Source organism: Panthera onca, chromosome E3, assembly GCF_046562875.1.
Source record: "Panthera onca isolate mPanOnc1 chromosome E3, mPanOnc1 haplotype 2, whole genome shotgun sequence".
Taxonomy (NCBI): domain Eukaryota; kingdom Metazoa; phylum Chordata; class Mammalia; order Carnivora; family Felidae; genus Panthera; species Panthera onca.
The window spans coordinates 11877560-11899840 of record NC_138354.1 but is presented as its reverse complement, the minus strand read 5'-3'; the positions used below and the strand labels follow the sequence as shown (position 1 = coordinate 11899840).

At 48.8% G+C, this 22281-nt stretch overlaps 1 long non-coding RNA gene across 1 annotated transcript in view; it reads left to right on the top strand.

Annotated features, from left to right (window-relative positions):
- The window catches only part of LOC132689417 (uncharacterized), a 71496-nt gene that overhangs the window by 40505 nt on the left and 8710 nt on the right, over nt 1-22281 (top strand). Inside the window, exon 3 of the long non-coding RNA XR_009614996.2 lies at nt 9982-10124. This is a non-coding gene — a long non-coding RNA (uncharacterized LOC132689417). The remainder of the gene's footprint in view (nt 1-9981; nt 10125-22281) is intronic.

Below are 22281 nucleotides of genomic sequence, written 5' to 3'. Positions count from 1 at the left end.
CTTCTTCTCCTTCCTGCCTCCCTGCCTCCATTCTCCCACCTGTCAACTTAACATCACTTGTATGAGATCAAGACTGAAAACGCAATCATGGTGTCCCACAACCCAAATGAGGGCTTGTTAACTTTTCCTATAGATTCATTCTAAAACTTGAAAAAACAATTCACCCTAACGTAACTATGTGAAATTTTTAGTCTACAGAGCCATAGTGGAGATCAGGATTATATTGTCTTCTTGGGAATAATACCCACTCCAGAGAAAAGATTTCTAACATGTAGATTGAGTAGAATTTCTCTCTCCTTTTTTTGAATACTCTGTTAATGACTCAGAAACATTTCCATTTTATTTTGCTTTATATTTGGATCCTGAGTTTCTTTCCCCCAATTGGAGGTCCTTCCTTCCTTCTTTCCTTCCTTCCTTCTTTCCTTCTTTGCTTCCTTCCTTCTTTCCTTCTTTCCTTCCTTCGTTCCTTCCTTCCTCTCCTTCCCCTTCCTTCCTTCCTTCCTTCCTTCCTCTTCCTTCTTTCCTTCCTTCCTTCTTCTCCTTCCTTCCTACTTTCCTTTCCTTCCTTCCCCCATCCCCCTCTCCCTCCCTCCCTCCCTCCCTCCTTCCCTCTTGTCTGCTGATAAAACAATACTGTGTCTTCCCCACGTCCTCAAAAATGCACAGTCTGTCCTCGATTCCACTTATAAAAGCACCCGGTTTCTTTACTGCAAACACACTTCCTGGATCCTCCCAAACTGCCTTTTCTATCTCAATCCAGCTGCTTCTTGGCTTCTGTCCCAGAACATCTCGCAGTTCTCCGTTCCGTTCCATAAGGACGGGCGTCGAGGGAAGGGTTAACGGCCTAGCTGTTCTGAGGACAAACAACTGTTCAGTGAAGTTCTTTGCCTCTGCTCCCTCTGTTTCTGCCTGCCTCTATTTTCCCAGACCTCTGGTCTAGAGTCTGTCCCAAACTCTTCCCAGAAGACCAGCTTCTCCACCATCATATCCCTTCCTCAGCCTATTCTGAGCTAAGGGCCTTCACTTTTATCCATCAACCCACCTTTATCGGGCTTTTGTCTTCTTTCAGTGTCTTGCGATCTCTCAACCACCAATGACAGTGACCCCCTCCCATGTTCCTTCCCTCTGTTTGAGCGGCCATTCTGCTTATTTCATTCAGATTCCTCTGGGGTTTCATGGGCAGACTTGGTGATGGTCAGTTTGTCCCCCTGGATGAGGAGAAAGCAGAAGGCTTTGGCAGGTGTGGAGCAGAAGTGAACGAGCCCGGCAGATGAGAATCGGGTAGCATCCTGCTTCTCTCATGGATTCCGAGTTCTCTTGCTGTTTCTGTCTTGTCCCCAGGCCCCCACTGGCCACTTTTCTACTCACTTGGTCACGAAGCAGGTGGAACAGGAAGGGGGAAAAACTTGGGGAACCCCGTCTTCCATGGTTGTTCTTATTCTGTCCTGTCTTCAAAGTTAACAGTCCACTGAAGACGGTGACTGATAAAAACCATGCCTGCCTTGCGAGAGTACTTAAACATTTGTACTAATTTAGCCACTCAGAGACCCTTGAAAAAGCGGGTCTTTTTGTTGCTTTGCATGGCAATGCGTAGAGCGTGGGTTTAGAGACTATCACCCGACAACAAGCGTCAATGTATATGAAGGTCATACACAGGAGGGAGAAGGGAGAGGTGGGCGGGCTGACCAGGGCTGCTTGGCTGTGCTGACTCCTGAGAATCACACGGAAGATTTGCCTGTGGGGGAGACACCAAGAGAACCCTAAGGAAGAGGTCCATAGTGAGAAATACAGGCGTCTCAGGTAGGGGTTTGTGTGGCTCCCTCCCATGAGCCTATTCAAAAACATAGGAGTCCATGCACAACAGTAAGTTCCAAGGTCCTGGGGCCTCTGACTAGGTTTTGTTCTTTGGTCCCTTCCTGCCTCACTATGCCTTGTGTTCCCTCTTGACAAAGTAAGGAGGGAACATCTTACAGGGAACAGAATAATTCAGGCTTTGGACACTTGACCTTTGTTAGCTGCCTCCATCTTGGGCAACTTACATACATTCTCTGTGCCTCAGGTCCCTCCTCTGTGGCACAAGAGATAGGGAGGAAATGTTGACAAATGGGGGGCAGATGCTCACCATTAAAAATGGCAGCCGCCACTCAAGAAGCGTCTTGTTAGAGGGGCGCCTGGGCGGCTCAGTCAGCTGAGCGTCTTACTCTTCATTTTGGTTCAGGTCACAATCCCAGGGTCGTTGGATTGAGCCCCACGTCAAGCTCTATGCTGAGCATGGAGCCTGATTAAGATTCTCTCCCTCTTTCTCTCTCTGTCTCTGCCTCTCTTCCCCACTCATGCTCTCTCTCTCTAAAATAAATTAAATTAAAATAAAATAAAATAAAATAAAGTAAAATAAAATAAAAAATAAAACAAAATAAAATAAAAATTAAATTAAAACATTAAAAAAAAGGATTTTGTTAGAGTAGGGGAAGAAAAATAAAGAGAAAAGAAAAATACGGTCTACATTCAAAGGGGAAAAAAAACCACTCCGCAAGATGCTCCGCAGCTCAATTTTTAAGAGTGACCTTCTTGTCACCTCTGGCCTGCCTTTCGCTGCTGGGTTTGGGAATCCGTGAGGCCGGGTTGGCTGTAGGCAGTAGATCGGAACTTGCCCTCTGGAATTCTCTTCTTGAGCCATTAGCCAGCGTGAGACGGTCTTTGTTCAGCCATACCTTCAGGACGATGGAGTCACATCATGCCGACCGCCGGCCTTTCTCTCTCTCCCTCACGTGGCCCTCAGCCGTGGGAGGCATACAGGGGACAAAGCGTAAGGAGGCGCTCATTCAGAGAGTCCCGCCCTAGTCCAGGCCCATGTGGCCCTACTGGGGTCCCCAGATCCCCTCCTCGTCAGCACACGCAAATATGACCCAGGATACTGACGTCGAACATCAGTGCACGGCGCTCACAAACACGCAGAACTGCCTGCATTACGACCCCACCTCCCGTTTTATTTATTTATTTATTTTTTTTTTTTTAATTTTTTTTTCAACGTTTTTTATTTATTTTTGGGACAGAGAGAGACAGAGCATGAACGGGGGAGGGGCAGAGAGAGAGAGGGAGACACAGAATTGGAAACAGGCTCCAGGCTCCGAGCCATCAGCCCAGAGCCTGACGCGGGGCTCGAACTCACGGACCGCGAGATCGTGACCTGGCTGAAGTCGGACGCTTAACCGACTACGCCACCCAGGCGCCCCCCGTTTTATTTTTTTTTAAGCTTATTTATTTGTCTTGAGACAGAGAGAGGCAGAGAAAGAGAGAGAGAGAGCGCGCATGAGTGGAGGAGGGGCACAGAGGGAGAGAGAGAATTCCATGCTCGGAGCGGAGCCCCACGTGGGGCTCCATCCGACAGCCCTGAGATCACGACCTGAACCGAAACCGAGAACCGGACGCTCAACTGACTGAGCCACCCAGGTGCCCTCAACCTCCCGTTTTAGAGCTAGGTTTTTAATCCCGACACGTACAATTAGCAGGTGACTTCCTGTGACCTCACGGAGAACAAACTGCACAGCAGAGGAGGGAGGGCAATGGCATTCTTGCCCGGATGCTGTGTCGCGCAGAGTACCTGGAGGCTTCCTTGCGCCATTTTGTTTTCTCCTCACAAGCGGTCAGCCTGACCCTTCTGATGAGGAGCTCAGGTTTTAAGAAGTGATCCGGACCTTCGAGACCTCAGTTCACAGAGCCGGAGGCACGGATGGATGAGGAACCGGCCAGGGTTGCGAGGGCCTACCCGTGTGTTTGGTTGTGCCGGCCGGACCAATTTCCTGGGTCACATATTGGAAACTGGACCATTGAATGAGCCTGGGGAGCAGCAATTCTGGTTAGAGGGATGAGGGAAAATATCTCCCAACTTTGCCATTAAGGGACATCCGCTTTTGCAGACCGTATGGTCCAGGATGGATGGCCTCTTTCCTATAGGACCGAGGCAAGCTCTACGTGCAAATCAGACATTTGTGTGCACAACTGTGTGTGCGTGTGTGTGTGTGTGAGAGAGAGAGAGAGAGGGAGGGAGGGAGGGAGGGAGGGAGGGAGGGATGGAGAGGTGAGTCATTAAAGAAGCAGTTCAGCTAAATAAAGGATCTCATTATGTGAGCTATTTTTATTCCTCGAATGTCTGCCTTCCTCTCCCCCCCTCCTTGAGGTTCCTACTGAAATCTGACAATCAGGGTTGAACTTCACTGTCAGCTTCCATTAGGCAAATCAAGCAGGAAAAAAGGGAGCGTGCGTCTGGCCTTGGCGGGGAGCTGAGTCAGCAGTGATAATCTGCTCGAGCTGGTGGGGGCCAGCTACCAAAGGCTTTAATTAGTCAGCCGAGGTGTCGTCGCCACCCCCCGCCCGCCCCCCTTCCTGTCCCCTCACCCACCAGGCTCTGAGATGAGTCCCTTCCCCTGCCTTCTCTGCCTCTAATTCCTGGGAACGCAGCTGGAACGGTGCATACCCAGGGCCGGGCCCCTTGAGCACGCTGCCCCTGTCAAGGGCATTTCCTCCCTGTCGAACTGATGCGCCCCGATGCACCTGCCCTGGCCGTCTCGCCCCCTCCCTCTCTTGGCTCACCCACTGTGAGCAAGCCTGGACCCCTCCTGGGAAAATGAGACCAAAGCCTCATCGATTTCTTTCCCAGAGGACTCAAAAGCACCCCATCTCCCTCCCTGACCCAGCCTCCCTCTCGCCTTTATCACGCATGCAGCCATTCATTCAAAACAAGATCACCCTATGGGCTCAGGCTGGGTGGATTGGGAGAGGAGGTCTCTTGATCTAAAAAGAGATGTTCAATGTAAAGGGGACAGAGGGACACAGGACAGGTGGCTGTGGTCTAGAAAAATTAATTGGAGCAAATGGAACACAGCCAGCCAAAGTACAGGACGGAAGATATTATGCACAATAAGGTTAAGAGCTCTGGGAGCTCCGGGAGTTCAGAGGATGACCCATTTCTAGAAAAGAATGCTTCAGGGAGTGTCCTTGGAGCTGGGTTTTAAAGGTTGAATATGGTATAGGGACGCTGGGGTGGCGTCTGACTCTTCTTTTAAAAAATATTTTTCAATGTTTACTTATTTTTGAGAGAAAGACAGAGTATGAGCGGGGTAGGGGCAGAGAGAGAGGGAGACACAGAATCTGAAGCAGGTTCTGTGCTGTCAGCACAGAGCCCGATGCGGGGCTCGAACTTATGGACCGCGAGATCATGACCTGAGCTGAAGTTGGACGCTCAACCGACCGAGCCACCCAGGTGCCCCAAGTGTACTTACTCTTGATCTTGGCTCAGGTGGTTCATGAGTTCAAGCCCCGCATCGGGCCCTGCGATGACAGTGAGGAGCCTGCTTGGGATTCTGTCTCTCCCTCTCTCTGCCCCTTCCCCTCTAGCACTCTCTCTCAAAAAATAAATAAATCAGCTTTTAAAAACAAAGTTTGAGTAAGATATAATCAAGTAAGACAGGGGACCTGCTGGTCTCCAGTGAGTGGGGGTCCCTCGGGCATCATCTGAGAGGGCCCCCCACTCCATCATGCTCCTCGGGACTCAGTCCTGCCTCCTGTTCTGTGGACTGCGGGACGCTGCCATCATGGCTCTCATCTCCCCACCCTTGCCCACGCTGGGTCACATGATGGCTGCTACCACCACGGAGGCTAAACTGATGTCACTTCCACATGCTTCTGGCAGCTTCTCCATGCCAACTGTCCACACTGGGGTTGAGTACGGCCCTCTCTACGGGGTTGAGTACGGGCCTCTCTACGGGGTTGAGTATGGCCCTCTCTATGGGGTTGAGTATGGCCTCTCTGTGGGGTTGAGTATGGCCTCTCTGTGGAGTGGAATATGGCCTCTCTGTGGGGTTGAGTATGACCTCTCTGTGGGGTTGAGTATGACCTCTCTGTGGGGTTGAGTATGGCCTCTCTGTGGGGTTGAGTATGGCCTCTCTGTGGAGTGGAGTATGGCCTCTCTGTGGGGTTGAGTATGGCCTCTCTGAGTATGGCCTCTCTGTGGAGTTGAGTGTGGCCTCTCTGTGGGGTTGAGTATGGCCTCTCTGTGGAGTTGAGTGTGGCCTCTCTATGGGGTTGAGTATGGCCTCTCTGTGGAGTTGAGTGTGGCCTCTCTCTGGGGTTGAGTATGGCCTCTCTATGGGGTTGAGTATGGCCTCTCTGTGGAGTTGAGTGTGGCCTCTCTATGGGGTTGAGTGTGGCCTCTCTGTGGAGTTGAGTATGGCCTCTCTGTGGGGTTGAGTATGGCCTCTCTGTGGGGTTGAGTATGGCCTCTCTGTGGGGTTGAGTATGGCCTCTCTGTGGGGTTGAGTATGGCCTCTCTGTGGGGTTGAGTGTGGCCTCTCTGTGGAGTTGAGTATGGCCTCTCTATGGGGTTGAGTATGGCCTCTCTGTGGAGTGGAGTATGGCCTCTCTGTGGGGTTGAGTGTGGCCTCTCTGTGGGGTTGAGTGTGACCATGGCTAGGCCATGTCTCCTTTTAGCCATTGGCCCTTGATGGTTCTGTTTACTCAGTTTCTTGGAATACCAAGGTTTCCAGAGTCTGGCAGTCACTCTCTTTAGGATCTTGGATGGATTCCCTTAAGATGAGGCTCAAAGATAGTCAGTGTGGCACCAGCTTAAATGCTTCCACCTTGCTACCAACAACCGTCCACGCGGCTCTGTGCCCCATACCTAGTACCTTTATTATGTGGTCCAGGGGAGCAAGGGGGCCAGGGTGCTGCTCCCCAGTGGGTTTGGGAATCTCAGTCTTGGGCGATCATCATCCCGTGGACTTTCCTCACACTGAGTCGATGACACCGTCAGACAAATAGCACCGTTGGTAGCCGGTTGCTTTGTCGGCCACTCTGGTTCTCACCATACGCCCTGCTCAGGGCTCCTGTCTCTGTATTTAACTGAATCTAACTGAGCTAGAGGGTGACTCAATTCATCAGAGACCCATTCAGAGGCTGGATTCTCTTACTCCTCGTATGCTTTCGGGAAAACGCACACACACATGCACACGTAAAACAAGGCTGCTGTGTCCCCCTCTTGGCAATAGTCAGATTTTCAAAGGCAGCAGTCATTGCTTTCCAGTTCTGCCTCCTCAATCCCAAGCCACTCATTCCAATTCCTGCCGGGTGAAGTCATGAGCCCATGCGCGCAGGTGGGAGGGTGGGGTACCTCGACGCCCCTCCGTTCTTCCAGATCTCTTCCCTATGGGGCCACGCTGCTGGCTTGTTCTCTGCGGGGCTCAGTCCCTGTCTCCAGAAGCTGGGGATACTGACCTAGCCCTGCAGTTCTTGTAGTCGTGAGCATTGAGATATGATATCATGGAGAGTTCCGGAAACCCAAAGCTCTAACACCCGTGAGGCTTTGGTGTCCCATTATACACTTGGCACTCTTCCGGAGGGAGGGCTCCTCCAAGAGATTTCGACCTCAGGAAACCAGAACCGTGCCTTTGAGTGGATTTTGACCCCGAGTTCGCCCTGTCACTAGCAATGCAGAGGGAAGAGCCCGGCCTTGGGCAGAACGCCATCCATGCTGCTGGCATCGATGTCCCTGTCCGTAAACTCGGGACAAGGGGACCACCTCCCAGGGCGCTTCGTGAGGCGCTTCAAGGAAGAGATGTGTGAACACGCTTGGCACAGAGCAATTGAGTGACTGCCAGGCTGTACTGGAGATTGAGCTCCGTTCTCAGCAGCCCAACGACGAAGGGGAGGGAGAGGACAAAACCCCACATACAGCCCTGCCCGTGCTCCCCGAGTGACCGCTGAACCCAGGGCGCCAATCAGGCGAGCAAGGCTCTGGTAGATCTTTCGTCTCAAATAAGAGGCTGAGACGTAAGGATGCCGTTATCACGCGCTGTTTCGTGGGTAAATATAACAGATCTCGATGAGCGTGTCTCGGAGGAGGACGCCCCAGCAGCACAGGCAGTATAGACGAGGCAGTAGAAGCGGGTCACTCGATGCAGCCGCCTGCACCTGGGCCGAGGCGGCCAGACATTCCCATTTGCTTTCCCTGCACGAGCCCAGATTTGGGCCGCCCCGGGCAAGCGTGCAGGGCCGGGGACAGAGGGGCTGGACGGGCTAGTGGGAGCCAGGGACGGTTGTACCCTGCCGTCCCATCCTCTGCTCTGGCTGCACAAAATGAGGGTGCATTACGGAAGCCCGCTGAGCCTTTGATTTCCCCCAGCGGCCAGCCCGACGGCCACTTTCCTGGAAATGGAGTGTAGGTTTCAGCTGCTGGCAGAGGGGAGAAGGGTTCCACGTTCGCCGGACACCGTGCCGCCGGTGGTCTGTCCCTTTCTCCCCTACCCTGTCCCCAGTTTCCCCAGCAGCCCCTTCAAAGGCTGCCCACCTCCCTCCGCAGGAAACTGGCCGGGATCCGAAGCCTTCCAGTTAGAGATACTGCGTCTCACAGCACCTCGGTGGAAGAAAGCAGTCAGGGGGGAGGCTGTGTATTTGTCCCACAATACACCTGCTCTCCATCCTTCCTCCCCTTCCCTCTCTCCCTTCCTCCCCCCCCCCCTTTTTCTTGTTGCAAAATGAAACAAAACAAAAACAAAACCCAACAAAATCAGAAGACTTTTTCCCCCCCTCTACCAACAAAGCGATCTCAAGAAAGCGACTCTTCTGGAATTGAAACGTGCGGAGGAAGCACCCGGGGGATCTTGGTGAAATGCAGATTCAGATTCAGTGCCTCTGGGGTCTGACCTCAGCTTCTCTGGCTCTTGCAAGCGCTCAGGTAACGCCGATGTTGCGTGAACCACCCGGTCCATGGACCAAACTTTGGAGCGGCAAGTGTCTAATGGCCGACACATCGGGTCACACCCCCTCTCGAAACCTGAGGTGGCTCCCTATGCAGTAAACTCGAGACTCTGGAAATCACACAGGAACTTTCAGCTTCTGGTCATTCATCCATTCATTCCTTCAGTTCATCAGCAAATGTTCGTCAAGTGCTTCCTAATGGCTAGAGCCCTACTGTTCCTTTCCAGATGCATCTCTTACCAGCCCTTTCCATGGCAGCTCGGAGCCTGGAAGCTGCTTCGGATTCTGTGTCTCCCTCTCTCTCTCTCTCTCTCTCTCTCTCTCTCTCTCTGCCCCTCCTCCGCCCACACTCTGTCTCAGTTAGTTTTGTGACATCAACTTTTACTTTGGAAAAGTTGCAGATTTACAGAAAAGTTATAAAGATAGCACCAGAGCATTCCCAAGTTTTCCTATGTCCTCTAGAACTGTCACCCTATATTAGGATGGTACCTTGGTGGGAAGCCTGGGTGGCTCAGTCAGTTAAGCGACTGACTCTTGGTTTCAGCTCATGTCATTATCCCACGGATCGTGAGATCGAGCCCCACGTCGGGCTCTGCACTGGCAGCACAGAGCCTGCTTGGGATTCTCTCCCTTCCTCTCTCTCTGCCCCTCCCTGTGCTCTCTCTTTCTCTCTCAAAATAAATAAACTTAAAAAAAAAAAGGATGCTACTTTGTCCTAATTCATGAATGAATATTGCTATGTCGTGATGCCTTAAATTCTACACTTTATTCAGATTTCCTTACTTTTTTTTTCATTTCTTTTCTTTAACATTTATTCATTCCTGAGAGTAAGAGAGACAGAGCATGAGCAGGGGAAGGGCAGAGAGAGAGGAAGACACAGAATCCGAAGCAGGCTCCAGGCTCGGAGCTGTCAGCCCAGAGCCCGACGCGGGGCTCAAACTCACGGGCTGCGAGATCATGACCTGAGCCGAAGTCAGACGCTCAACCGACTGAGCCACCCAGGCGCCCCAAGATTTCCTTACTTTTTGCTTAACGCCCTTTTCTTTCTTTGTTGCTTCAGGATCCCATCGTAATGATCAACCTTGATCACCTGTAGTTGACTATTTGACGTCTTGGAGTCATGAGTCCGAATCCTTACCGCGCCTACCACCCCTGGGGGGTTGCAGGGGTCACATTTCACCCCTTCCAACCACAGATCCCAACATCCGTGCTTTGCTTCCTGCCCCACAGGGAACGTCCGTGACTGAAAACTTGCCACCGCTCCAGAAGGAAGACTCTTGTCGGCGATTCCCTCTCACTCCGGCTCTGACCGACCCTGGTGCCTCCTCTTGTGGCCCCTGTGTGACGTGACATCCCCCCTCCTCTTGGGAATGGTAAGTGGTAAACTCTTCTCTCGAGGCAGTCGTCTCCGTGTCCGTCGTCTTACCATACCTGATTAGAGCAAACCCCAGGTACATTTCAAAATGATTGGTGTGGCCAGCTGGGTGGCTAGGTGACGGACCGTGATGACGTGCCTCTCCACTGCTCTTGGCTTACTAATCGAATTCAAAGAATGGCATGCATGGCCTGGAAAGGCACCATGGGCTGTTGACCCGCTTACCCTTAGCTGCCACTGCCTTCTGCTCAGCTCTGCCTTGGTTTGCTGCCCTAAGTAATTGTGGGACCTGAAGGAGAAATCCCTACATAGCTTAGGGTAGCCGTGTCTGGACGACAGTCCCCAGTCTACATACCCCACGGACGCTTAAGATGTGTCTAGTGTCTGGGCAAAGGGCACAGGGGACACCAAGGGTAATTGGCTAGCTTACAAGGCTAAGGCTGGAAAGGCTTCCTAAAGGTTAAGGGGGGTGAATGTGACCTACATTCTGAGCAGCACCTGGGCCCCCTCATGGAAATTCTAGAGGCTGGGCTTTGTATCTACTCTTTTTCAAACTGTCTTAGGTTAGCGTCTCCCCTCCCCATCCTCCTTATTGGGGTTGCCTCACACATCTGTAATTTAGAGGGCTTTGGGGGTCACATTCTGTGTTCCATCCTGGGATCCCCCGAATTCCTACCTGACTCCTTTTATTTGCCCACGTGAAGCTTCGCCCTTTGTGTTGTAAAGCTCTACGGCTTTTAACCGATATCGAGCGCATGTCATGTATCTGCCATCACAGAATCACTCAGATTGCTTTGGCCACCTTCTAAAACCCCACGTGCCTCCTCTCTTCAGCCCCCACTCCCTTCCCCGAATCCTGTGGCAACCACTGATCTGTCTGCAATCTCTATAGTTTGGTCTATTCTAGAACATCATAGGGAGGGCATCGTTCATATGTAGCCCTTTCAGACTGGCTTCTTTCACCTAGCAATGTGTGTTTAAGATGCATCCGTGCCTTTTTGTGGCTTGCCCATTTGCTCCTGTTTATCGTTGCGTAGTATTTTCCTGTATAGACATACCACAGTTTATTTATTCACCTGTAGAAGAGCATCGTGGCCGCCTCCAGTTTTCAGTGATTACAAATAAAGCTGCCACGAACATTTGCATGTCGGTTTTTGCGTGCATGTAAGTTTTCCAATTACTTGTGTATCAGACTTAATTTTACCCAATGAACATTTAGCGGGGAAGGGGTCAACATTTAAACAATTTCCTTGGAGCTGCTCTTAGGGGGTTGTGTAAGTGAACAGAATCCCAAATCACCTCGTCGCCACATCCCCCCCCAAGAGTGAAATGATAGATCCAACAGTTGTCCCAGGAGGGAGAACTAAGTTACATACGTTATGTGGGAGAGCTTGGTCTTGAAGACCGAGGTGAACACTACAGTTTAATTCAACAATCACCTGTTTTTGATTTGTTTTGTTTTGTTTTCCAGATGAGGGAAGGGGAGGGGGAGAGAGAGAGAGAGAGAGAGAGAGAGAGAGAATCTTAAGCAGGCCCTACGCCCAGTGCGGAGCCTGACGTGGGGCTCAATCCCACAACCTTTGGACCATGACCTGAGCGGAAATCAAGAGTCAGACGCCCAACTGGCTGAGCCACCCAGGCGCTTCTCCCCTGGTTATTTTGAAAGCAGCTGCTTAACAAGTAGATTTGAGGGGAGGTGAAATCTAGCACTTGATTCTAAAAGCAGTGGTTTCCAGCTACACAATCTGGTTTGGAAATTGGCAGCTGACTTCAGCCATTTTCAAATAATACGGCTCCTTGCCGCCTGTCTGATTTCCTCTGCAGCCGGGCTTCTCCGCGTCCTGTAAATACAGTCCTCCCTTCCGAGTATTCATCCACCTGCTATGTATGCTCTTCTCCTCTTCCCTCACAAATCCAAATCTGACCGAATCCTTTGGGATTCGGTCCCTTCCCCCCACTTTCGGTCATCAAATCATCTTAGGCGGTCTTATTTCCAACGTTTCCACTTTACCTCCCGCCGAGGTTGGCCCTTCTGTCGAATAATTAATGGAATACTTAAACACGTATTCAGAATCCACTCTATCCCCGACTTTTTGCTCGGCTTTAGTTGATGGGGAATGTTTTCCAAAGGGGCCTGTGCTCACTTTCACTCTTCACCCCTGTTACCTTGCCCTTTAATCTTCTTCTCCAATGAAATAATAGGATATGCCCACGGATAAGGATGTCTTTTTCTCCTGCATCCTTAAAAATACCCCTAACGGGAATGGGTGCATTACAATAATGGCTACCGTTGACGGAGAGCTTACAAGGCGTTGACGTCGTTCTCAGTGCTTTGCTGATGGCCGTCTGGAGATGTCTTCATATCCTCTCGGGACTGGCTCCACAGGTTAGGAGCCTAAGGCAGACACAATTAGGTAGTTTGGCCCAGCCATTAAATGGCATGACCAGGATTGGAGCCGCAGGAGGAGGACACAGGGCATTTGCTGGTCCCCATTCCCACCCCCACCTGCACATACACAAACTGCTTTAACCACTATGCCCTCCCGTCTCTCTGGTAAGCAAGTGCTCAAAGACTTGATGCTTTTTTAATTTACACTTCTTCATGGAATGAGCCAGGCACCAGCCCCCTTGTGACTTGCACCCAACAACTCAAGAAAATAACATGCTCGAGAGACTGAGAAGACAAGCCACAGGCTGGGAGAAAATACTGGCAAAAGACACAACCGCGAAGAGCCTGGTACCCAAAATATACCAAGAACGCTGACAGGCCAACGGTAAAGAAACAGCTCAATTAAAAAATAGGCTAGGGGCACCCGGGTGGCTCGGTCGGTTGAGTGGCTGACTTCAGGGCAGGTCACGATCTCACAGTTGGTGAGTTCGAGCCCCGCGTCGGGCTCACTGCTGTCAGCTCAGAACCCGCTTCGGATCCTCTGTCCCCCTCTCTCTCTGCCCCTCTCCCGCTCATGCTCTCGCTGTAAAAAAAAAAAAAAATGAATAAACATTAAAAAAAAAAGTAGGCCAAAGACCTTAACAGACAGCTCACCAATGAAGATCCACATACGGCAAATGCACATATGGAAATATGCTCCACGTCATATGCCATCAGGAAGATGCAAGTCAAAACAGCTATGAGAAAGCCCCGCTCATCTATAAGAAGGGCCAAAATCCAACGCAACAACAACACCAAATGCTGGTGAGCATTGGAGAACAACGGGAAGTCTCGTTTGCTGCTGGTGGGAACGCAAAAGGGAGCAGCCACTTTGGAAGACAGGCTGACAGTTTCTTAGCACATAATCTAACCATCGCACTCCGGTTTTTGAAAGGAGTTGAAAACCGTGTCCGCACAAGAGCCAGAACACGGGTGTTTATAGCCGCGGTACCCATAATCGTCAAAACTCGGACGCAACTAAGATGTCCTTCGGCAAGTGAATGGATAAACAAAACTGGCACATCCAGACGATGGAATATTATTCTGCGCTAAAAAGAAATGAGCTATCGAGCCGTGACAAGTCACGGAGGAAACTTAAATGCGTGTTACTGAGGGAAAGCAGCCTTTTGAAAGGACTACATGCTTTATGATTTCAACCATACGACAGTCTCGAGAAGGCAAACCTGCAGAGACAGGAAAATGATCGTTGGATGCCAGGGGTAGGAGGGGAGGATGGGATGAATACACAGAGCGAGGAGGGCAGTGAAATTTTTTTCCCCGATACTCTAACAGTGGATAGCCATCTTTTATTCTTTTGTCAACCCCCCCCCCCCCAGAATGTGCAACCCCAGGAGTGAACCCTAAAGGAAACTGTGGACTTTGGGCGACTGTGACGTGTCCACGTAGGCTTGTCAATTGCAACAAACGTAACGCTCCGGAGGTGGATGTTGGTAAATGGGGGAGGCTGTGCATGTGTGGGGACGGGGGGTGTGTATGCGGGAATTCTCTTACCTTCCTCTTAATTTTGCTGTAACCCTAAAACAGCTCTAAAACAGCCTCTTAAAAAATAAACAAGGTATCCATCGGATTTCAAAGTCTCCCCCCCAATGGGTCCTGCCTCCTCTCTTTGAGATGTGCTTGACTCTAGCACAGATGGGTGGGTGTCCCACTTTACCGTGCCCCCGGAAGGATTTTTTCTGCAGCTTTGGGGTAATTCTCAAGCCTTTCTTAGAACTTTCCCCCGGAGAATATTCCATGTCCGGGATGCCGGAGTGGGCGGACACGCATGCCTTTATTTATCGATTCAAACATGCCCGATTTATTTAAGTTGTAGGGACAGTCCTGTGGCCTCGGGGAATGTGAGTAATTTTCAGAGGCCGTGTCGAAACCAAATCCAACTGACAAATGTATCTTTAAGTAACAACTTACAGATCTTATAGCCAAGGAAGGCTGCCCTGAACAGAGATGGCTGTACATCTATTATTCTAAGTATCCTTTGTCCTGACACAATTTTTCCCTAAAGCCTTTGAAATGTTAAATTTCTGGCAGGCAGGCCCACGTGAATTCCAACAACTGGCTTGATGGATTTTTTTTTTTTTTCAGTTTTTTCCGTGAATCATGTCACATGCCAGAAATACCCTGTGACAAGCAGGCCGCCGGTATGGTGAGCCTTGCTAAGCCAGGTAGCACGAATCCCAGAATCTGAGGATAGTGTGAGGTCTAGCTTGATGTGGGACAGCCAAGGTTAGGCGGTGGGAGAGTCTAGTATGAGGGTATTGATAAGGGGTGGGGTGGGGTTATTGTGTTCTTGCGCTCAGAGGTGCCTACCTGTGGTACAAAAATATCTTTCGGAGCCTATGTAGGGAACAAGCCAGAAGAGCTGATGGTTATATCAGAAGTGCTGTCCGGTTGTGGGCCGTCACAGTGCGGAGCTCAGCAAGGTCGTTAAGGGATTCTCCTGGCATTCACAGTTGAACCTCTCTCCTAGCAGGCCACAAGGGAAAATCAGGAACGGAGGTCAAAGACGTCACGATGGGGATGAGGTAGGGAGGCCATCAGCCTTCTTAATCTTGTCCAGAGCTGACACCAGGTTAGGGAGGGCTGGTCTAATTCCAGAAGCCAGCCAACCAGAGCGGGGGGTCTGTCTGTCTACACAGGCATTGTTCCAGCACGGATCCTGCAGGTGGAATGGAAGGGGAGGGCCTCAGCATCCAGAGGAGCAGCCAGAACTGGCAGAAATAAGCCACTGCTCTGGTTTCAAGGAGGTTTCAACTCATGCTCTCATGGAAGGAAAGGCATATGACAGAGATCTCTTGGAAATTCGTCTCTTAGTAGTCGGCATCTGAAGATTCACACCGAGAACTGGTATTCCCAGAAGATCAGAGGCTTCTTTGTGAGATTAGTTATTGGGATTTCCCAAAGCCCACGTGTGAGCTGGGCTCAGTAAGGGCTGTTCCCCTGTTCTGAATAGTGTGGCATAGAAGGAGGCCACCACCTGGCCTCCAGTGCCCACTAGACAGTAGGAGCCAATGACTGCCGTGTCTACCCTCAGCTTTGCCCCCCCTTCTTCACCCAACATGGCGGGGGGGGAGCTTTTCCCAAGTGGCGGTACCAGACTACTCTCCCACTAGCAGACTAGGAAAATTCTAGTGGCCCAAGTTCTCACCAATGTGTGGCATTGCCAGTTTTTTCCCTTGACTTTAACCATGCTCATTTTGTGTGTTTGTAATGGTATCTTATCGTTCTAATAGCAAAACCTTGGGTTGAGAGCGTAATTCATTCCGGAAACACGCTTCTAGTCCAAAGCACCGTATTACCAAGCGAATTTCGAGAATCGTTGGCTCGGTGGCGATCACGTGATGCTTGGTGTCACATCCTACTCATACCCCAAGACATCACTCGTTTATTAAGCTAAAATTTATTAGAGAATTTTGACACTCACAGAACAAGTTACTCACACGCCAGGGTTTTTAACTGCATACATCTCCCCGTCAACCAGTAATGTTGAGCCACTTTTCATTTCTTTACCGGCCATTTGGGCATCTTCTTTTATAAAGTACCGTATCCAGACTTTTGCAATGGCAGTTGGTAGGGCATGTGACTCTTGATCGTGGGGTCATGAGTCTGAGCCGCACATTAGGCCTCGAGATTACTTTTTTAAAAATTAACATTTGTATAAAAAAAAGAATTTTGCAATATCCCATTTGTTATATATCAGGCAACAAATGCGTGTGGTACTCCATCGATCTGGTTTGGGTCGAACCTTGGGCCCGAAACCAAGTGTATTCTTTAAGGGAGATACAATCGACATACAACATTATATAAGTTTAAGATATACAAAGTATTGATTTGATACATTGATATGTTGTGATTTGATGACCATAATAGCTTTGGCCAGCTCCTCTAATGCATCACATAATTATAATTTCCTTTTTTGTGGTGAGAACACTTGGGATCTAGTGGCTTAGCAACCTTGAAGCGTATAGTACAGTACTGTTGACTGTTATCACTATTTGCTGTGCATTAGATTTCTAGAACTTACTCATCTTCCCGGTGCAAGCTTCTCCCCTGTAATGACACATCCCCAGCTGTCCTCACCACTGGTAACCACCCTTCTTCTCTCTTTCTCTACGAGATTTGGATTTTGCAGATTGAGAACTAGCATACAAAAAATTCAGTTTTCTGACATACTTACCCTTTCCAGTATTCTTTTCTTAACACTTTGCTGCATAATTGTGCTTCTATACGGACCCATTTAATACCTGCTTACACAACTCTTTCCAGAAAAAAATTTCTTTAGTGAACATTTGCTGGGTACAAATTTTGTCAACCTTTGCTTGACTGAAAATGTCTTTATATCACATTTCCTATGAAAGAATATTCTCATTGAGTATATGATTCTTGGGTTAGAAATAATTTTGGGCGGAACTTTGGTAGGCACATTTTATCATTTTCTGACTCACATAATTTCTGTAGGAAAATATATCTCTTACACTTTTAAAAATAATAATTATCGTTGTTGTTGTGCCTTTGAAGACAATGTGTCTTTTTTTTTGATGACTTCTTTCTAGAGTTTCTATATGGCTTTCGAAATTTTTATTATGATGTGCCTTTGTAGGACATTCTCTGTATTTAAGCGTTTTGAATGTGTGACTTTGTATACTTTATCAGTTTGGGGAATTTTTCAGCCCATGTCCTGAAAATAGTATTTCTGTCTCATCCCAGCTTTTCCTCCTTCTAGGAATCTAATTCTAAGTATGTTAGCCTCCTGACTATGCCTTAGATGTCTTACATGTTCTATTCTAGAATTTTCCTTGTTATTTCTCTGTGCCCATTCTATATATATGTGTATGTGTGTGTGTCTGTGTGTGTATATATATATATATATATATATATATATATATATATGTATGTATTTTTAAATTTCCATTTATTATTGAGAGAGAGAGAGAGAGACAGAGCATGAACATGAGAGGGAGAGAGAGAGAGGGAGACACAGAATCCAAAGCAGGCTCCAGGCTCTGAGCTGTCAGCACAGAGCCCAACATGGGGCTCGAACTCACAAACCGGGAGATCATGACCTGAGCCAAAGTCGGATATTTAACTGACTGAGCCACCCAGGTGCCCCAATCACTCTGAATATTTTTGTATAAGCTACTTTCCAATGTATGAATCCCTTTCTCTGCTATGTCTAAGCTACTATTAAACCATTAATTTTTCATTTAGCCATTACTATCATTTTTTGGTTCTGGGATTTCCATTTGGTTATTTTTTATAGTCACTAATTCTTTGTTGAAATTTTCCACCTTAGCTAGTTTCTTAAACATCTTAATCATGGTTAAAGTTAATATGTGTATCACCTGCAGGTCTGTTTCTTTCTTCTGTTTTACTTTTTCTCTTGGCTTTTCGGTACTTACCCCCAACTCCTGGCATGCAGGGTGATTTTTTATTGAATGCCAGACATTTTGTATGAAAAGTGGTTGGGTAATGGTTAATTTCATGTTCTTCCAGAGAAGACTTAAAGCTTTTCTGGCTCTCAGGTACATTCGTCATCTAATAAGGGGCTGAAATGATTGAGGACCAGATTTAAGGTTCCCCAGGGGCTTGTCTATTTTTTGGTCCATCCTTACTCCTGGCGCATAGCCTGTTATGGGTCTCAGTTAAACTCACCCATGAGTGCTTAACCAACTTCTTGGCTCTTTCTGAAGTTCAATTTTGTTTCCTTAGCACCACAAGATGGCTAAAAGCTCTGATTATAGATTTTTCCCCCCACATTGCTATATTATGCTTTGCTTATCAGCTTTTTGTCCAGCTCAGCTATGGGTTCAGCAAATGCCATGAGGGAAAAAGTGGCATAGAATGTCTCTGCAGGCTCTTTTCTCCAGGATCTTGATTTCTCAAATCCTGGAAGCCTTTGAAGCCCTGAACTCTCATTTCTATCCTATCCCCATGATAGTTCTGAAAGCTGTAGTCTGACACTGTCTCTGATGGCCATCTGGGCTTTAGGCTGGGACTCAACAAATGCCCGGAGGCAGGGAAGGCACTGCTCACATGACTTCCCAAGACTTGGTTGCCTTGGTTACGCCTTGATGACGTCAAAACGACTTTTAAAATTTTCTTGTTTCTGTATTTCATTAAGAATTCGTCATGGCTTTCAATGAGATGACAGTTCTAAGAGAAGATGCCCGTTATCACTAGAAGCAGAAGCCGTCGATGATTTAGATTTCAGCCACCAGAAGTGAGGATGGGAAATAACTCTGTAGTGTGGAGAGTAGCTTAAGTTATAAGCAGTGGTATCCCGGCCAATACGTAACAAGAGGCTCTCATTTGCGGTGCTTGCCCATTGCGATGGTATACGCACTCTAGTATGGGAAATTTCAGGCCACCAACCTGACATCCCTTTACACAGGGTTGGAAAAGACGTGCATAAGTGACTACTGGTAGCTGGTGTGACCGGGCTCTCGCATATAGGGCACTCTTCTTCATTGAGTCCAACGGCCCACTGTTGGCAACCCAACTACACTGGGCCCCCTCCATCCATGAAGGCCAGCAATTCATCCTTACAGGGCTATGTATCTAGACCAGCAGTGAGTTTTGTGTATTTGTTTTCTCCCCACAGAGTCTACACATGCCTGATCCGTACCTATAGAATCCCATACAACATAGCCTTCAGCCAAGGGCCCACCTGATAGTACAATTTGAGCATGGGCATATCGTCCACCGCGGTCAAGTGATAACACTACGCCATCCAGAAATAAATGGCCCCCCAAATGCTTACGTAGCCTTCTAAATGTACAGCTGAACTATCATCTTGAAGGCGATACCCTGAAAGTATAGAATGACCTCTTTCAAGGTGCAGCATATACTTTAAATCAGAGACCTTTATCTGATACTGTGCCCATTATAGGAAGACCCCATATAGGGTCTTGGAACAGTGGGGTGAAGGCAGGTTCATCCCTAATTATCATCACAACCAATGAGCCCTACCCCCCCCCCCCACCCCGGGACACTTTGTATTTTCTATTCCTGAAATCCTGGGTTCCATTGGTTGGACCCCAAAGGGGATATACTTACTAGAAGACACAACAGGGTCCCATCAAACTACAAGCTATAAGTGCTTCCAAGACACTTTGGACTCCTTGTGTCCAAGCATCAGCAGAGAAGTCAGGGAGTTACCAGCTTGGCTGCAGGTGAGAAGAGGGGTCTCTAACTTGGCACCAGAAATGGTCTGGAGTCCACATTGTATGGCTGATGAAAGATAACTCCCTGGGATGCAGCCTCCTGGACGGAGCTCAGCACGCAAGGAGATTATCAGGGAGTGCTCTCGGAAAAGAGGAAGCAGGGAGTGCCAGTGGAAAGGAAGGAGAGCAGCAATGCTGGGCAGAAGGAGACGTTGAAACTTTGATGCAGTCTTCGCAGAAACCTCGCCCAGCCTCTGGGGATTTCTCAAGAGGGCATGACCCTTCAGAGCTGCCCCAAGTTGGGGTGAGAAGACTCAGCTTTCACTCCCCCATGCCCATCCGTTACTGGATGTGGGTCGTTCCAGGAAGCGGCTGGAGGCTAGGGCTCTCTGCTGTTAAAGCCATACCCAGAGGTAGCTGAGAGCTGCTGACGGTCTACGGACAGCACTCCCAGCAGCGGGGTCAAGAAGTACTCTATTCGGGGATTGCAACATCCACTACAGATCTAAAACTCAGAGGAGACCCGAGAAAGTGGAGGGTCACCTCCTTCTCTGGATTCAAGAGGGACAGTGTTGTATTTAGTTACCAGAACTGGTTCCCTAGGAAGGGTCCAGGGTGATGTACATAGGATCCTGGATGATCTTGAGAGCCTTGTTGAAGCAGAATGTCAATCATCTCCTGAGAGTGGAGACTGGGACACAAGTGGGACATTGCCGCCTTGGGGACAACAGGCAGGGCTTCACATCGCACCCATAGCATCCTGATGACCCCCTAAACCAACCCACCCATTGTACAGATGAGGACACTCGAGCTCAAAGAAGTTGGATGAGTTGTCTCATCCAACATACGGCTGATCCCTGTAGGTCAAGAACCAGCATCAAAACTCCCCGCTCGCTCCGGGGCTCTCCTGCTCTCTACAACACCAGGGAACCTCTATGCTGTCCCATCCACCATTTTTACCTTGCAATCCAGAAGCCCAGAGTTTTAATACAAATCGCACTGACTCACACGGAAGCTGGTGAGTCATACGTCGTACAGCCCCTAATGAGTGTGAACCAATTAAAGTATTATGTTGAAATAATTTATGGGCTGTGTCAAGGCAAAAAAATGAGAAATTCGATTTGCTTACAGCACTATTGATTAGCATGCCGTATCATCACTCGAAACGCCATTCAGGATGGGGTTCAAGGAATCCTGAGATGAGAGAGAGAGAGACACACACACGGTGCACAGAACGTCTCTATTTGTGAGCCAAGTAAACCATATCACCAACCCCAGCTGCCTCGGTCACCCCTCCCTGTTCCCCCAGCACTACAGCACTGACAGATCTAAATACGAAGAAGAAAAATGTCTCCGGCAGGCTGTTATTTTGCTGCCTGAATTGTGTCAGGGAAGTGTAAATATAATCACATTTTATCCGCCAATCTGAAATGGATTTCAGAGGAAAGGATCACAATGTTAGGAGAAATCTTTTTCGTTGGAGCACGCTTTGATTGAAAATAACTCCCTTGTTACCATCAGTAATGTGTTCAAGGTAGAAAAAAGCAGTGCAGTTCATGACAGAATTACTAGGCAATTCAATCAAACCCCCATGCCTTGCTTTTCAGGTTATAAGGGAGACAGGTAAGCCCAAGATTTGCCTCAAGAGTACATTGATCGTTCTGAAAATCTTCACGGAAACATCTGTATCTCCAGTGGTTATACTGACGACCACTGCGGAAACACTGGCTTCTCCCAATGCGGCCATTCAGTCTGTTGGCTTGGCCAGTCCTGTGCCCATTCAGCAGACTCTGAATTCCAGGGCTGCGTGAACGGGCCCCTCTTGTTCCCCCTGAGACGCTAACACACTGCATTTATAACCTGATCATTAATCACTCGGCTCTTACTTTTTTATCGAATGAATATATATATATACACACACATGATTGCCAACGAGACCTTCTTTTCAACATTGGGTAGTCAGGAGGGGTGGAAATAACTCGATCCCCAAACAGAGGCAGCTGATATTTTTGACTGTGGAGCCTTGAGTGTGTGTGTGTGTGTGTGTATACATACATATGCATATGTCCATTTAACTTTTAAAATATTTAGGGGCACCTGGGTAGCTCAGTCGGTTAAGCAGCCGACTTCGGCTCGGGTCATGATCTCGCGGTTCGTGGGTTTGAGCCCTGCGTCAGGCTCTGTGCTGACAGCTCGGAGCCCGGAGCCTGCTTCGGATTCTGTGTCTCCCTCTCTCTCTGCCCCTCCCGGGCTCATGCTCTGTCTGTCTGTCTCTCTCTCTCTCCCTCTCTCTCTCTCAAAAATAAATAAGGATTAAAATTTTTTTAAATAAAATAAAATATTTAAAATCAGCCCTACGCACACCCACAGCCTCCCATGCCTTCTCTGTTGCTATGGCTCTTCGAGCATATAAACTAATCCCCCCCTCCCCGCAGCCCCCCGCTCCCAGAGAATAAGCACCCCTTGAAGGATGATAAAATGCATGAAGGACCTTTCAGACTGTCCTTGCGGCAGCCGGCTCCCAGAGATCAAGCCGTGTGTTCCAG